Here is a 17,842-nt window from a genome sequence, read left to right as displayed (position 1 = left end):
CTCTTGGTCCTCCTTTGTTGAATTCTAAACTCCTCCCAATCCTTAGGTTCCCTGTTTGTTCCAGCAACTTTGACCTCTCTTTCGATTGAATACTATCCTTCATTTCTATTGTTAGCCAGAGTTGGGCTACTTTATGCCGAAAAAGAATATAAAATTGGTGCAATGTATTTATTTCCTTAAATATTACCCATTGCATATCCACTGTCATGTCTTTTGCTGAAGTTTCCAGTCCATCACAGCTAACTCATTCCTCAAAATTTAGTATATTTTTTAATTTAGGATTTGTTTCTGGATTTGATTTCTTCACTTTCTATCCCAATGAAGAATTTCAGTTTTGATTCACGCAATCTCTATTAGCTGTTCATACAACGGTCAAACTTGAACTCAGAACCACTTCCTCAGACCATTGTTCTCATGATGCAGCCTGTACTTCCACCTTGGAGCTATAGATTTCTTCGATGAGAGGGCAATGTTCAAATCTGAAATGATTTCTGACATTCTTTGAAGTATTCTTCAGTGTTCAGTGCTGCCATAAGATATTTTGCAGTTTGGTCTATTCAGCCAACCTTAATATCTGTTTTCCTTCAAGTCTTCTGGGTTACTTATATGTTGCCTCTTTGGGATTGATGCTACCCTAAATTAAGTCTAAATTAAAATAATGCAGATTATTTTATCAGTCCTACCTTATTCTCTGCTTTGTCCCTGCCTGCCCTGACTGTTTGATTCACTTCTTTTCTCAACTGTACCAGTCTCAGATTGACCTCTTTCCTCATTATCTCCCTGGGTCCCACCACCCCAACCTTAATAGTTTAAATCCTCCTGAGCAGCTCTAGCAAATCTCCCTGCCAGTATATTAGTCCCCTTCTAATTTAGGTACAACCCATCCTTCTTGTACAGGTCACTTCTACCCCAAAAGGGATTCCACTGATCCAAAAATGTGAATCCTTCTCCCATACACCAGCTCCTCAGCCATGAATTCATCTGCTCTATCCTCCTATTCCTGCCCTCACTAGCTCATAGCACTGGGAGTAATCCAGATATTACTACTCTCGAGGACCTCCTTTTTAAATTCTTGCCTAACTCTATATCCTCCTTTCAGAACCTCCTCCTTTTCCCTTCCAATGTCATTGGTTCCAACGTGTACAATGACCTCCTGTGGGTTCCTCTCCCCATTGAGAACATTCTGCACCCTCTCTGAGACATCCTTGATCCTGACACAAGGGAGGTAATGCACCATTCTGATTTTTCGCTGCTGGCCACAAAAATGTATGTCTGTGCCTCGGACTAGAGAGTCCCCAAACATAATTGATCTCTTGGAACCCAACATATCCCTCATTGCATTAGAGCCAGTCTCAATACCAGAAACTTGGCTGTTCGTGTTACATTTTCCTGAGAATCCATCACCTCCTACATTTTCCAAAATAGCATACTTGATTGAAATGGGGATAAAATCTTCTAGGAGAAAGTGAGGACTGCAGATGCTGGAGATCAGAGCTGAAAGTATGTTGCCGGAAAAGCGCAGCAGGTCAGGCAGCATCCAAGGAGCAGGAGAATCAACGTTTCGGGCATGAGCCCTTCTTCAGGAATGAGGAAAGTGTACCAAGCAGGCTAAGATAAAAGGTAGGGACGAGGGACTTGGGGGAGGGGCGTTGGAAATGCGATAGGTGGAAGGAGGTTAAGGTGAGGTGATAGGCCAGAGTGGGGGTGGGGGCGGAGAGGTCAGGAAGGAGATTGCAGGTTAGGAAGGTGGTGCTGAGTTTGAGGGTCGGGACTGAGACAAGGTTGGGGAAGGGGAAATGAGGAAACTAGAGAAATCTGAGTTCATCCCTTGTAGTTGGAGGGTTCCTACTACAAGATGAGGCGCTCTTCCTCCAGCCATCGTGTTGCCATGGTCTGGCGATGGAGAAATCCAAGGACCTGCATGTCCTTGGTGGAGTGGGAGGGGGAGTTGAAGTGTTGAGCCACGGGGTGGTTGAGTTGGTTGGTCCAGGTGTCCCAGAGATGTTCTCTGAAACGTTCCGCAAGTAGGCGGCCTGTCTCCCCAATGTAGAGGAGGCCACTTTGGGTGCAGTGGATGCAGTAAACGATGTGTGTGGAGGTGCAGGTGAATTTGTGGCAGATATGGAAGGATCCCTTGGGGGGAAGTAAGGGGGGAAGTGTGGGCACAAGTTTTGCATTTCTTGCGGTTGCAGAGGAAGGTGCCGGGAATGGAGGTTGGGTTAGTGGGGGGGTGTGGACCTGACGAGGGAGTCACAGAGGGAGTGGTCTTTTCAGAACGCTGATAGGGGAGGGGAGGGAAATATATGCCTGGTGGTGGGGTCCGTTTGGAGGTGGCACAAATGATGGCGGATGATACGATGTATCTGGAGGTTGGTGGGGTGGTAGGTGAGGACCAGTGGGGTTCTGTCCTGGTGGCGATTGGAGGGGCGGGGCTCAAGTGCAGAGGAGCGGGAATTGGAGGTGATGCGGTGGAGAGCATCGTTGACCACGTCTGGGGGAAAATTGCGGTCCTTGAAGAAGGAGGCCATCTGGGTTGTTCGGTATTGGAACTGGTCCTCCTGGGAGCAGATGCGGCGGAGACGAAGGAATTGGGAATATGGGATGGCGTTTTTACAGGGGGCAGGGTGGGAGGAGGTGTAATCTAGGTAGCTGTGGGAATCAGTCAGTTTATAGTGAATGTCCGTGTTAATTCGGTCGCCCGAGATAGAAATGGAGAGGTTTAGGAAGGGGAGGAAGGAGTCTGAGATGGTCCAGGTAAATTTGAGGTCGGGGTGGAAGGTGTTGGTAAAGTGGATGAACTGTTCAACCTCCTTGTGGGAGCACGAGGCAGCGCCGATACAGTCATCAATGTAGCGGAGGAAAAGTTGGGGGGTGGTGCCAGTGTAGCTGCAGAAGATGGACTGTTCCAAATATTCTACAAAGAGGCAGGCATAGCTGGGGCCCATGCAGGGGCCCATGGCTACTCCTTTGATTTGGAGGAAGTGGGAGGATTGGAAAAAGAAGTTGTTCAGAGTGAGGACCAGTTCAGTCAGTTGAAGGAGGGTGTCAGTGGAAGGGTACTGGTTGGGTTGGCGGGAAAGGAAGAAGCGGAGGGCTTTGAGTCCTTTGTGATGGGGGATGGAGGTGTACAGGGACTGGATGTCCATGGTGAAGATAAGGCGTTGGTGACCGGGGAAGCGAAAATCATGGAGGAGGTGGAGGGTGTGGGTGGTGTCCCGAACGTAGGTGGGGAGTTCTTGGACTAAGGGGGACAGGACTGTGTCAAGGTATGCAGAGATCTTCACCATGGACATCCAGTCCCTGTACATCTCCATCCCCCATCACAAAGGACTCAAAGCACTCCACTTCTTCCTTTCCTGCCGAACCAACCAGTACCCTTCCACTGACACCCTCCTTCGACTGACTGAACTGGTCCTCACTCTAAACAACTTCTCTTTCCAATCCTCCCACTTCCTCCAAATCAAAGGAGTAGCCATGGGCACCTGCATGGGCCCCAGCTATGCCTGCCTCTTCGTATGATATGTGGAACAGTCCATCTTCCGCAGCTACACTGGAACCACCTCCCACCTTTTCCTCTGCTACATCGATGACTGTATCGGTGCTGCCTCGTGCTCCCATGAGGAGGTTGAACAGTTCATCCACTTTACCAACACCTTCCACCCCGACCTCAAATTTACCTGGACCGTCTCAGACTCCTTCCTCCCCTTCCAAGACCTCTCCATTTCTATCCCAGATGACCGAATCAACAGGGACATTTACTATAAACCAACCGACTCCCACAACTACCTAGACTCCTCCTCCCACCCTGCCCCCTGTAAAAACACCATCCCATATTCCCAATTCCTTCATCTCTGCCGCATCTGCTCCCAGGAGGACCAGTTCCAATGTCGAACAACCCAGATGGCCTCCTTCTTCAAAGACCGCAATTTTCCCCCAGACGTGGTCGACGATGCTCTCCACCGCATCTCCTCCACTTCCCGTTCCTCTGCACTTGAGCCCCTCCCCCTATATTTGCCACTGACTAATCCACCTAGCACTACTTGCAATTTAGCATGACCAATTCACCTAACCTGCACATCTTTGGATTGTGGGAGGAAACCGGAACAAACCCACGCAGACACGGGGAGAATGTGTAAACTCCACACAGACAGTTGCCCGAGGCAGGAATTGAACCCGGGTCTCTGGTGCAGTGCTAACCACCGTGCCGCCAATTTTTGCATCTTCCATTACCCGAGGTGGAATAAAGCTACTTCTTCTGGTAAATGGGTCAATAACTAAACCTGACAAATCCAAATCATTGGAGAAAGACATAGAGAGAAAATGATGAGTTTTATTTTCATTGTTGTCCAGTTCCTTTCAAGAGTAAGAAAGGAGTTGGCTTACATCATTATTTTTAATTAAGCATTCTGTCTTGGAGTAATCCATTCTGGTGAGTTGAGAATTCCACATACAAATTATTCCACCACCCGTTGCCATGCTTTAAGCTTTAAACACTGGAACTTCTTCTCAATTCCCCTCTGCCTCTCCACCTTTTAAATTAAGGATGGTATATAAATGCAAGTTGTTGCTAGCTTATGCTGGGAATAGATTTTTTGACATCTTAATTAATTTGATCAATTAAAGTCTTCAAGTTATTTCTACTAATTGATAAGTGTTTCTTTTTACCATCAGCTTGATTGGAATTAAAACAAAAAGTGCTGGGAACGCTCAGCTGGTCATGTGACTTCTGTATATTTCAGATCACTGACCCTTGACCAGACTGGAATAAGTTGAAATGTAACTGGTTTTGAACAGAGGATGGGAAAGAAGGAGGGGTAAAATGAACAAAAGAGGGCTGTGGGTTGTAAGCAAGAGTGATTAAATTCTTGTGGCAAGGCTAAAGAAATGGAGATAGGACATGGATGGTGCAAAACAGGCAATGCAAGTAGTTCAGAGAAGGTTAACAAGACTGATTCCTGAGATGAATGGGTTACCTTCTGAGGAAAGGTTGAGCAGGTTGAGCATTGATTCATTGACATTGATAAGATGGAGGGGTGATCCCATTGAAACATTGTCTTAATTTATTTGTGGGCATCGCTGGCTGGCCAGCATTTACTGTCCATCCTCAGTTGCAGTTGAGAATGTCGATAGTGAACTGCCTTCTTGAACCGCTGCAGTCCCCATTTATGACTTATTTATCCATTACTTATTTCTTACACATTTATGATTCTTGGGGGTTGACAGGATAGATGCTGGGACGATGTTTCCTCTCACTGGGGATTCTTGAACTAGAGGAAGCAGTTTCAAAAATAGAGATCTCTCATTTCAGGTAGAGAGGAGGATGAATTTCTTCTTCAGAGTCTTGCTAGTCTTTGGAATTCTCTTCTCCAGGGAGCTACGGAGGCTGGATCATTGCATATGTTCAAGACTGGTTTAGGCAGCCTTGACTGACAAGGGAATCGACGATTACAACGGATAACTCCAATTCTATTGCTAAGGCCAAGATCAGATCAGCCATGATCTTATTAAATAGCAGAGCAGGCTCAATGGGCCAAATGGCCTCTTCCACCTCCCCTTAACTTTTAAAAGAGGAGGTGTAACCAGAAGCTGCCATCTAGAAGCAAAATAGAGACAAAAACATTGACCTGAAGTGTTAACTCTGTTTCTCTTCTTTCACAGATGTTGCCAGATCTGCTGAGTCTATCCAGCATTTTCTGGTTTTATTATTGCTTCATTGGGTTTGATTCATACATTCCTTTAAGATGCAGACAGGTACAAGGTGGAGGCTGTTTAGTAAGAATGGTTTTGCCTATAAAATGCAAATTGCAAACATAAAACATAAATATGCTGAGTGCCCATATTCCTATAATTAAACTGAAAGCTTGTCAGAAACTTCATGTAATCCAGACAAGTGATTCATTCAGATGGATTCTTGAGAAATGAGGGAATATCATTGGAATGTATAATACAGGTTGACCAAGAATTTACTCGATGAGCCAGTTTTTGGTCAACTTTCCTAATGTATCCACGTATGGTTATTGTTTGATAGCTCTCCTCCTTAGCAAGTTTTGGCAACCTTAAAGGAGCTGCAGGAATACAAGTTGTTGTTATGTCGCAAATTTCTTTTCAGCATTTCACTTTGTTCTTTCGATAATGATCTCACCTTTATGCCAACTTAATTGCAATTAGTCTCTCAGCTTTTTTTCTGCTACCCTTTTCACCCCCATGTCACTCAGAGGGCAAAGGTGATTGACTAATTAAATTGGATTATACATAATTTAATAAATAATAAGTGACTGGTACCATGGAAGACTGCTTGACTTTGAAAGTTAAATGGGAGGCACGGGGCAGTTCAGAGCTATCAACTCCTTGTCTTCAGCAATGTAAAATGTTTCACCCTGTAACTCATTGGCAGTCTGAACTGAAGTCAATGGCTTTACCTGGGAGCTCAGTGAACAATGAGGCCAACCATCTATTTTCTTAACAAGTGGAATGTATAGATTCAGAAAGAAACAAAGGGACAATAGAGTGGAAGCCAGATGAATGAAAGTCAAACCAGAGACAAAAAGAACACGGGGCTAGATGTTTAATCAGGTTTTGAGGAGTGGGCGAGGAGACGGATGGACAATGGGATCCACAACACGATGAGAGAGGGAAGCAGGGTGGTGTGCCCAGCAACCTCCCACCAGCACTGCATTTTACCAGCAGTAGAGGTGATAAAGCACACTCCTCCCACTCAGAGGTCAGTGAGCCAGAAGAGAGCAGCCTTTTCAGTATTTCTTCCCATCACTGTTAACATTTTACCAGCAGAAGGTATGCCCTCTGCCATGGGCAGCATGGACATGTTGGGCTGAAGGGCCTGCTTCCATGCTGTCAACCTCAGTGACTCTGCATAAACCTCTACGTGGGGAGACTGTCTGGTGAACCTCAGCAGATTTTCAGGGATACTCCTATTTCAGCACTCTGAGGTCCACGGAGGAGACCTTTGTTGGCAATAGGCATCTCCATGGCAACGATTCCCCCCCACCCCAACCCCGTACACATTAGTCTCCAACCACCTCCAAATCCTGCCTGATTGGCTCTAGTATCCCAAAAGCTGCAATTACTGAGTGCTGTTCCCAGCAGTAGCCACTGCTCCTGGTGGTGCTGATGATCCACCAGCTCACCGAATTGATCAACAGCTCTTAGTGGTGAGCATCCATCCTCTTAAGAGACAGAGCCTCAGTGAAAGCAATTACTTGCCCATTAACTGAAACATGTGGCCAGGCTCCCGTATGCAGGAGATCCTTCAGCTTCTGGGTCTGTCACTGGGCCCTCTCTGCCGCAACCAAATTCCAACCAGAGGCAAAGAAAGGTTGGATTAAAAGGAGAAAGAAAATAAGTCAAAGTAAGAAAAATGTTTAAAACATGAGATTTTAAAAATCTACAACAATTCACAACCTGGTTTTTAATTATTTTACTTTGGGCCAAAGTGGTTGATTGCAATCAACAACAATTATCACTCTGTTAAACGGGTCTTTACGCTGTTAAGTACTAGCCCTAATTTTCTGCAGTTGGTTAAATGGGTAGTTAATGTACAAGTGCAGGGACCTCTTAAAACTGACGAGGGAGTTGGAAAGAAGTGCTGTCTTTTCGAGGATAACTGTGGAGTGCAGCAAATAATCCAGTAACCTGTGGGAATTCACAATCCGTGAGAAATTTCTTCATCACCACAAGCTGTTGGACAATTTGTCTCTTAGTAACTGAGCACGGTCTGCATTTCAGTAAATTCTGTCCTGAAATATGCTTGCCTTCCTGTATAGAATTAACTTCAGTCATGCAGCAGCAAGGCACTTTTTGAAGTCACCTTGCTATCAGTGTCAGTAGCATGGTTGTCTGCTGTACTTTAGTTTCACCTTAATAAAATCTTATTTATGTCAAATCTTAAAACATGCAAAGTGGAGTAAATTCAAGGTAAATGCCAGCTTTAAAAAAAAGTGGACCGATAAATGAGGTTGAATACTGAATTATACTGGAAACAAATATGTTTTAGTTCTGTGAATGGAAAGTGGGATCTAATAGGTGAAGTCTCAAACATCAAGGTAGCCTTTAGCAAAGCAGAGAGTAATAGCCTGTAAAATATGAGGCTCAGATAAAAGTGAACATGGCTGGAGATCATTATATTTAATAGAGTGAATCATGGAAGAGAAACTCCACCATGTCACAATGTGACAGCTGGGGACAATCAACATTGTGTGTTGTAATAGACTGATTCTTTATTATAAAACAGTCAATTAAAAGCCAAGGTGGATTTCCAACTGTGCGAGAATTCGTTGCGCTGACTAATTTTTCAATGTACTTCTTTGTATTCATTGTTTAAACATATAGACCGTAACATTTGCAAATTGTGCAGAGAGAAGTGCATGATCATGGAAGATCCAGTGGAGCTGTCACCATGGCAACAGTGGAAAGATGATGAAAATGCAGGATTGCTTGGGATTTTTTTTTCCATAGGGTTTCAAGCTGGCCTGTTTCAAAGTCAAACTAAGGTGAAGGCGTTCTTGTGATTTCCCGCCCAGTCTGCTCACGGCTGGTGCTGCCGAGGGAAGAGAAGCAAGTGGTAAAGTGCTGAATCCTCCCGAAAAGGAGGGCGAACAGCTGGAGGTATGTTGTGGGTTGATCCAAATGGTGAACCCCTGAGGGCACCCACAGTTCTTCACTATTTTCCATGCCATGAAACATGTCTCCTCTTTCCTCTCTCTCTGTGATTTTGCAGTAAACATTTACATCTTCTCTAGACCATCTTATGTTTCCTTATTTGGCCATCACCATCCCATTTAGTTCTGTGTCATCATCCACAGTGGCATTTGATCTCTCCTGCTTTTCACACTATCACAGACCTTCCCTGCTGTTCTTTCCCTTTCCTCCCCCATTCTCCTGCCTTTGTTTTTGCTTTCTCTAACTTGTCATCAACCTGAAACGTTAACTGTTTCACTTTTCTGCTTTGATTTTCAGTTCCCACCATCCACAGTATTTTGTTCCTGCTTCAGTGCTGTAACATTCTATGATTTACAATGTGCTGCTCAATGAAAACAGAGTTTTACAACATTTTTATTTATTCTTTCATGGGAATTGGGTGTTACCAATAAGGGCAGCATTTGAATTAAATTAGCTTTATTGTCATGTGTACTCAAATTAATACAATGAAAAGTTTGCAAGTTGCGACGTATGGTGCCATCTTAGGTACAGTTGCCAATTCCTAATTACACTTCAATTTATTGGCTGCTTGGCAATTGCAGAGGATAGTAATGAGTCAATCACATTGAGTCATGTGCAATCCAAACCATGTAAAGAGGGCAACTTTCCTTCCCAAAAGGGTGTTAATGAACTAGATACATTTTTACATCAACTGACAATCGTTTCACAGCAACCATTACTGAGACAAGCTTTCACATTTTATTATTTGAATTTAAATTCCCTCAGCTACCATAATGTGCATTAAACCCATGTACCCAGAACATTAATCTGGTCCTGTGAATTACTAGCCCAATGATATTACCACGTTGGCACTATCATCCCCCTGGAATTGCAGAATGTGTTGGTCTGCTTCACAGGTAGAGTTGAGTACATTGTGTCTGCTTGATCTCATATCTTCATTTCTGATGATTGAGCCATGGATCTCCATTGGATTGGTATACACTCCTGGGTAAAGTGCAGCTGTGGTTTCTCATTGCCTTCTGCAATTGGCTGACCAGGAAACATTCCCATTCGCTATCACATGAACTGGAACAATTTCAAACTGACAGTCAACGTGCGTTACAAATGCATTTTCTATGGCTAACAAGGCCTGGAATGGGACACCAATCCAGACTTCTAGCCCAGATATAGAGATGCTATCCATTGTACCAGTAGAATTCCTACTGCAGTCCACATTAAAGTCACAAGATCTAATTACAGATTAGTGATGATAGATACAAGTTGGAATTTAATTATAATCTTACTGAATGGAAATTGTAAGGATCAGACGTAATGGTCAGAAAATAGCTTGACTTTCGAAAGATCATAGCACATCTGTGACAAACTGAAGATTGCACTGTGATTTCTGAAGCATGCAAGTTGTAATGTTTATGCAATAGGTCATTTGTGTCATTGCACACAAAGAATCAGAGGATGATTACAGGAAGTGAAACAAATGCATGTCTCTGGAGCTAAAGTCTTATTGTGTGCAGTTGCAGTAGCAATATTCATAAATGGTTAGACAATGCATCACCTCAGCATCACAACTGAAAGTGCATCTAAAACCAATTGAGATTGTTTGCTGGTACCTCAGTGGATTGCACTTTTGTCTTTGAGTCAGAAGGTTATGGGTTCAACTCCCACATGAGGACTTGAGCAGAAATTCAAGGTTGATGTCCCCAGTGCAGTACTGAAGGTGTGTTATATTACTGGAGGGGATGTGGCCTTGTGAATTCAGATGATAAACCTAAGTATCTTCTGCCCTCTCCAGTGAACAGTAAAGTGCCAATGGCCATTATTTCAAAGAAAAACAGTTGAGTTCTTCCTGATGTGCTGGACAATATTTATGCCTCATCATCGCAAAAATCAGATTATCTGATCATTATCAGATTGTTGTTTGTCAGACCTGCTATGTACAAGGCATTCCCTTAAAACTATGATCTCATACCCAAAACACTTCATTGGCTGTTAAGTCTGTGGTGATGTTCTGAAGTTGTGATTTTTTTTCGCTAATATTATTAGTATTTTTTATATTAGTATATTTTTCTCTAGTATCTTTGTCTAATTTTTGTCTAACTATACACCAGTCATCTGGCTCCACATCCAGGTTCTGAAGACCATTGAGTTGTCCAACCACAATTCGGCATAAGTTTTTAACCTTAGAATAATGGATTTGGTGGGGGGATGATGGTGGAATGTAAGAGAATGAATTGGAAAAGTAATTGCATAAAAATTGTTGCTATATGCAAGGGTCACATGCCACCACAATATTTGCACTTTTAATAACAGCAGTTGTTATGGTTGGGAAATAGCCACGGTACCTGGAGAGTATCGAGTATGACATTCAAGGCACACTATTGATTTACATGAGATTCCTTTTCTGTGTTTGTATATACTGGCATTTGTCCGTATTTGGCAGAGTTGCCCCTACCAGTAAACCTTTTGCTGAGGTGAATGTCAGTCAATTTAATGATAGCAATTCCAATTGTTTACACAAGAAATGAGGCAGTTGAATATTGTTTTGCACCACTAAGACAGTATAATGGATTTCACTGGGTCAGAATTTATTATGGCCAACAAACTTAATTTGCTCAATACCCTTGTCTGTTTACTTTTTCTGAAACTGTATGGTGCTTTAAATTGCCATTGAGACAGGGAGATAGAAAATAAAAACTAGCACCAAATTAAACTACTAAAATGTATTGGAAATAATTTTACTGGAGCAGACCAGCTAACAGCTTTTGCCATTAAATACACCCTTGTACATTTACAATGTTACTTTTATGTTGATATTGCAATTTGTTGAGTGTGTGCTGAGGCGTGTCAGTGAGGCGAACTGGTCACTAGGACCCGAGTAAACAGGGCAAACAATAGAGTTACCCTCCTCAACATTTGGAGAATCTTCAGTCATGAACAACTGGAACAGAGGAGGTAGTTGGGAGAATGTATTCAGATCCAAATCAGGGAAAAGAGAATGCAAGAAAGATTGGATTTGGAGAAAGGTGACACAGCAAAAATGAGAAAGCAAATAATTTGTTGTCTCCCTTTTTAAAACCTTCAACAATTCTCAGCTGAAGTAATGAGACTCCAGTAAAATCTAATTCTAATTCTTGTGGTGGGGTGGTGGTATCCTTATCTTTGAGACAATTGGACGTGGGTTCAAGTCCCATCTGCCCCAGGGCTGAGTAATAACATCTTTGAACAGCTTGATCAGGAAAATAGGTTTAAAAAAAGTTAATTGTCAACACTGAAGGGGTTGTTTGATATTAAACACGTCACACTGGTAAAAGTGTACTTAGACTGAAATTGACAAGCTCTAATTTGTGGACACAATGGACCGAATGGCCTGTTTCCACACTGTAGAGATTCTATGATAATTTTCTGGAGTGAGTCTGGTCAATATCTTTCATACCAGGTACAAAGAAGGAGCACACAGTGAGAAGGGGATTGAATATGACAAGGAAGGCGGGCGAAGTCGGGAATCCAACACAAGTGGAAACTCAATGCATGGGGAATGAAGTTATGTTTTTGGTGCCTTTTTCAACTTCCAGTAGGTAATATGTGTTTTTTTCTTTTCGCTCTCAGCTAGGAAACTTCTTTTTTTCTGGTTGTGTTACTTACTAACAATTGACTAATAAAATAATTAAGGCTAGACAGATATGATCAGGATGGTTGCCAGTCTAACATTAATTATAGCTGTTTGAGGAACCGTAGAATGAACCAAAATCCCAGAATGCCAAGTCTGCAATAAGTGCTTGCATCTTAAGCAACATCACTTCAGAGTCATCAAGGTTAAACCCATGAGTTACAGACATTGTGCTGCATCAAGGAGGTGGAGAGTTACCTAGATACTTTGATCCAGGAAGCAGTCACATCCCTTAGGTTAGCTCAAATTTAGAGTTGGTCAATGATCAGGGACAGAAGTTAAAAAGGGGTTTCCAAAATGGCTGTTGATGTTGACTAAAAGATACGTGATGCTTGTTACCTGTGTGCATGAGGAGATGAACTGCAGGGTAGAAGAGCAAACTGACCATGATGCAGATGTCATTCATGGAATTGGGAAAATGAGAATCAACGTCATGATAACAGGGGACAAAATAGTTATGGGACAGACAATTTTCTCCACAGCCATAACCATGAATCCAGAGTTAAAAATCACACAACACCAGGTAATAGTCCAACAGGTTTAATCGGAAGCACACTAGCTTTCGGAGCGACGCTCCTTCATCAGGTGATTGTGGAGGGCTCAATCGTGTGTTACGATCGAGCTCTCCACAATCACCTGATGAAGGAGCGTTGCTCCGAAAGCTAGTGTGCTTCCGATTAAACCTGTTGGACTCTTACCTGGTGTTGTGTGATTTTTAACTTTGTACACCCCAGTCCAACACCGGCATCTCCAAATCATGAATCCAGAGGTTGTGTTGACTGCCTAGTGCCGAGTTAACTACATCCCCTCGTAGATGGAGATGAAGTTGGCATGAGAGGGGGAGCATCCAATGTTGCAGTCCACAGGGGAACCAAAGACATATGTAGTATCAGAAATGATGTACTTTTGAGAGAATTTGAAGCATGCAGTAGGTACAGAATACTTAATCATTATGGTAGGTTACCTGAGCCAAGTGATAATTGTCATAAAATCAGATTAGAGAATTAAATGCAGAGCTCGAAGTGTGATATGGGAAGAATGGGTTTCAATTCATGAGGCATTGACATCAATACTCAGGAAAATAGGAGTTAATTTATATATTGAAAAATATACTTTAGTCATTAAAAAATCTTTAGGTACATACGGAGGTAGTAAAGCAGTTCTGTACAGCCTTTGTGTATCAAAAAAAGAAACCAAACATTGGAATCTGATATTCCCTGTAGTTGCAAAATACCCAAGGCATTTCTTTCTTACGTAGGACACTATTTGTATACATTGAGGTGATGAAAGGGTCTGATAACTGGATGGACCCTGATTGTACTTTGACAGAAAAGATCTTAGACGATGGTCTTTCCCCACTGCGCCTTGGCGGCAACTACCCCAAGCTTTAGTGCGTCCCTCAGCATGTAGTCCTGGATCTTGGAATGTGCCAGTCTACAACACTCAGTCAAGGTCAACTCCTTGCCATGGAAGACTAATAGGTTTTGGACAGACCAAAAAGCGTCTTTCACGAAGTTGATAGTCCTCCAGGAAGAGTCAATGTTTGTCTTGGTATGCGTCTCAGGGAACAGATCATAGAGCCCCAGTGTAACGGAGCTGCTTGAAACGAACCTCAACAAAAACCAATGCATCTCTCTCACGCTTCTTTTGCAAAGGCACATTCCAGAAGGAGATGTGTGACAGTCTCCTCCCACAATACACCACCCCCACACGACTCCCCTGCACCCTGCCAAGGGCAGTGTGCTATGGCACACAGAGATCAGCTGTACACGAAGGCTCTCACCGCCAGCCAAGCTAAGTTTTGGTGCTTGTTGGAATGTTCTGCTGATGAGGCATTCTGCTAAATGACTTTGACGGTTTGTTCAGGAAACCGCATGACAGGATCCAGCCTCTGCTTTTCCTGTAGGCTCTCAAGGATGTTACATACTGACCACTACCTGATGGACTTGTGATCAAAGGTGTCTTCCTTTACAAATTTTTCCACAGAGGACAGTGATACAGAATGATCAACCACTTGGAGCGTTCCGCAACCATGAGTCCAGATTCATTCTTTGTAACACCAGGGACAATAGAGCCACAGTACATAGTGACATTTGATGTTCGCGTACTGAAAGTTTCACATGCAGCATCACATAAAAGTGGCTGTCAGGATGAGGGTGGCATTGGGTATGTTCATCCTCCCCTTCTCTCAAGTTTTGCCACATGCCCAGCCCCTCTGAACTATATTCCCAGCACCTTCAGGTAACCTGACCTGACTGTGAAGGGAATAAAGGAATGGTTGACCCAGTTCCCAAAGCCTCACTCTTGCCCCAATTTACCTCGGCTCCTGACGCCAGTTCAACTGGTCTCAGACGCTCATAAATCTGTGCACTGACAGCATTCCACTGGGACCAATGTCCTATGATTGATATAATCCGGACTATGGAATAGCCTTTAAACTGATGGTGACGACGAGGTTTAGGGTATGTGTGAAGATTTAGAATAACAGTTGTTATTCAGGTATTAATAGAGTTGGACAGGAAGGAATAGAGAGTTTAGCAGTAATTGGACGTCTATGAATCAGGTGCAGGCATGGCACAACAGTCAAAAAAAAAGGCAAAGGCACTATATCTGAATGTGTAAAGTATCCACAAGAGAGGAACGACTGAAACAAGTAGAAACAAAAGCTTTTGACCTCATTGCCATGACACAAACACGCTTACAAGGTTTGAGAAGTAAATATCACAGAGTGCACATTATTTCAAAAAGGACAGAAAATCAAAGTAAAGGATGACATAAGACCATTAGTGAGGAATGTTCTTGTACAGAAGATCATAAAGTAGAATCACAATGGGTGGATATTCAAAAAAGCAGGTCAGGAAACAGTTTTTTTTTAGATTAGATTAGATTACTTACAGTGTGGAAACAGGCCCTTCGGCCCAACAAGTCCACACCGCCCCGCCGAAGCGTAACCCACCCATACCCCTACATCTACCCCTTACCTAACACTACGGGCAATTTAGCATGGCCAATTCACCTGACCTGCACATCTTTGGACTGTGGGAGGAAACCGGAGCACCCGGAGGAAACCCACGCAGACACGGGGAGAACGTGCAAACTCCACACAGTCAGTCGCCTCGGGGGGAATTGAACCCGGGTCTCTGGCGCTGTGAGGTAGCAGTGCTAACCACTGTGCCACCGTGCTGCCCGTTGTGAGTAGTTTTGGGGGTCCCTTAACAATAGATTCACCATTGGACTGTGCATTAAATAAAGAAAAATTGGAGCTTGTAACAAAGACAATGTAATTATTGGGGGACCTTTTATCTTCTTATAGTTAAGGCTATCAATCAAATTGGCAAAGGGTTGTCTAGAAGAAGAGAAATTTGCAGAATATTTGCAGAATATGAAACCAGCTTTGGATGAAGCCATTTTAGGTTGAGTTTTGTGTAATGAGATAAGGTGAATTCGTAATGTCATAGCAAAAGGTTGACTGGCAATACTGATCATAATATAATTGAGTTCCATGTTAAGTGGCATACTAAAGTCCTAATAATGAACAACAATTTAAACCAAGACAAATACATATGTTTGAGAGGGAGAACTGGCTAAGGTTGCTTGAATAAATAGACCAAAAGGTATGGCTGTAAATTAACAGTGAGAAATATTTAGAGAAACAATTCAAAATGTTCAACAAACATACAGAATTCAACAAGAAAGATCCACCTGGTGTTTACTCAGGAAGTGACTAACTTGATTGAGTTTTTTGTAAGGTGGCAAAGAAGATTGATGAAGGCATAGCAATAGACGTTGTCTATGTGGATTTCAGCAAAGTGTTCCACAAGGATCTGCATGGTAGACTGGTTAGTAAGGTTAGATCACATGGGATCCAGAGGGAGCTAGCCAATTTAATACAAAATTGGCTTGAAGTAGGAGACAGACGTTGGTGGGAGAGAGTTGCTTTTTGGTCTGGAAGCCTATGACCAATGGTGTGCCGCAAGGATCAGTGCTGTGTCCACTGCTTTATGTCATTTATATAGATGATTTGGATGTTATTGTCAAAGGAATGCAGTCATTGAGTCATACAGCATGGAAACAGACCCTTCAGTGCAACCAGTCCAACCAGTCTAACCTCAGGAAGTTCATTCCACACGCAAACCACTGGGCGGGTTGCTGAACAAAGAGACTGAGGGGTGCAGGTGCATAATTCCTTGAAAGTGGAGTCATAGACAGACAGGGTAGTGAAGTAGGCATTTGGCACACTTGCCTTCATTGGTCAGTGTGTTGAGTATAGTAATTGGGATGTCATGTTGCAGTTGTACAGGACATTGGTTAGGCCACATACAGAATACTGCATACAATTCAGGTCATCCTTCTTTATGAATGACCATGTTTATCTTGGGAGAATGCAGAAAAGATTTACAAGAATGTTGTCAGGATTGAAGGTTTGAGTTCAAGGGAGAGGCTGAATAGGCTGTGGCTTTTTTCCCTGGAGTGTCAGAGACTGTGGGGTGACCTTATAAAAGGATTCATAAAATCACGAGGGCATTGATAACCTAAGTCTTTTTCTTGGGGTAGGGGAGTTCAAAACTAGAGGACAACGTTTAAGGCGAGAGAGGAAAAATTTGAAAAGGACCTGAGGGGTAACTTTTTCATGCAGAGGGTGGTGCGCGTATAGAATAAGCTCCCAGAGGAAGTGGTGGAGGTGGGTAAAATTACAACATTCAAAAGGCATCTGGATGGGTTTAGAGGGATATGGGCTAAATGCTGGCAAATGGGACTAGGTCAGACTGAAATGTCTGGGTGGTACAGAAGAATTGTATGGAAGGATCTGTTTCTGTGCTGTATGACTCTGTGATTCTCAGAGGTTTATAAGTTTGCCAAACAAACTGGTAAGTATGATGAATAAGGATGTTAAGGAAACCAGCAAAGGCCACCAAAACATTGACTTAAATAAAAGAATAATGATATTATTAGACCAAACTTATCAGGAACATAAAAAGGATTGTAAGAGCTTTTACAAGCATTTAAAAAGGTAGTGAGTAGCTGACATGCTATTGGTGCTTTAGAGGCGAGATAGGAAATGAGGCAGAAATATTGAATAAATGTTTTTATTTGTCTTTACAGTAAAAAACACAAGTTACATACCAGATATGGAGGGTAACCTAAGTGGAAAAAGGTGAATAAATTAAGGAAATTAATATCAGCCCAGAGGGAGTACTGAAGAAACACAAGGGGCTAAACTCTAACAAATTCCCTAGACCTGATGGCTTGTATTCTCGGTTTCCGAAGGAAATAGCTGTGGAAATAGTAGATGCTCTGATGATTATTTTCTAAAATTTTCTAAATCCTGAAGCAATCCCAACAGATTGAGAATTAGCAAATGTGACACCGCTGTTCATTAAGAACGGAGAGGTGAAAACATGGAACTGTGGGCCAGTTAGCCTGACATCAGGAAAGTGCTGAAATCTATTATTCACTAAGTTTTAAAGGAAAATTAGAATGATTAGACAAAGTCAACACGGT

General features: G+C 42.8%; 2 protein-coding genes across 2 annotated transcripts in view; one reads left to right on the top strand and one right to left on the bottom strand.

Annotated features, from left to right (window-relative positions):
- itgbl1 (integrin, beta-like 1) overlaps positions 1–17,842 on the bottom strand; it is a 220,568-nt gene that overhangs the window by 155,705 nt on the left and 47,021 nt on the right. The gene's annotated exons all lie outside the window — the stretch shown is intronic.
- The window catches only part of nalcn (sodium leak channel, non-selective), a 358,024-nt gene continuing 348,654 nt past the window's right edge, over positions 8,473–17,842 (top strand). The window contains exon 1 of the mRNA XM_072578059.1: positions 8,473–8,622. The gene's annotated coding sequence lies outside the window, so the exon portion shown is untranslated. The remainder of the gene's footprint in view (positions 8,623–17,842) is intronic.

The sequence above is a fragment of the Chiloscyllium punctatum genome, chromosome 9 (genome assembly GCF_047496795.1).
Source record: "Chiloscyllium punctatum isolate Juve2018m chromosome 9, sChiPun1.3, whole genome shotgun sequence".
Lineage (NCBI taxonomy): Eukaryota > Metazoa > Chordata > Chondrichthyes > Orectolobiformes > Hemiscylliidae > Chiloscyllium > Chiloscyllium punctatum.
This window is presented reverse-complemented; position numbering and strand designations above follow the sequence as displayed.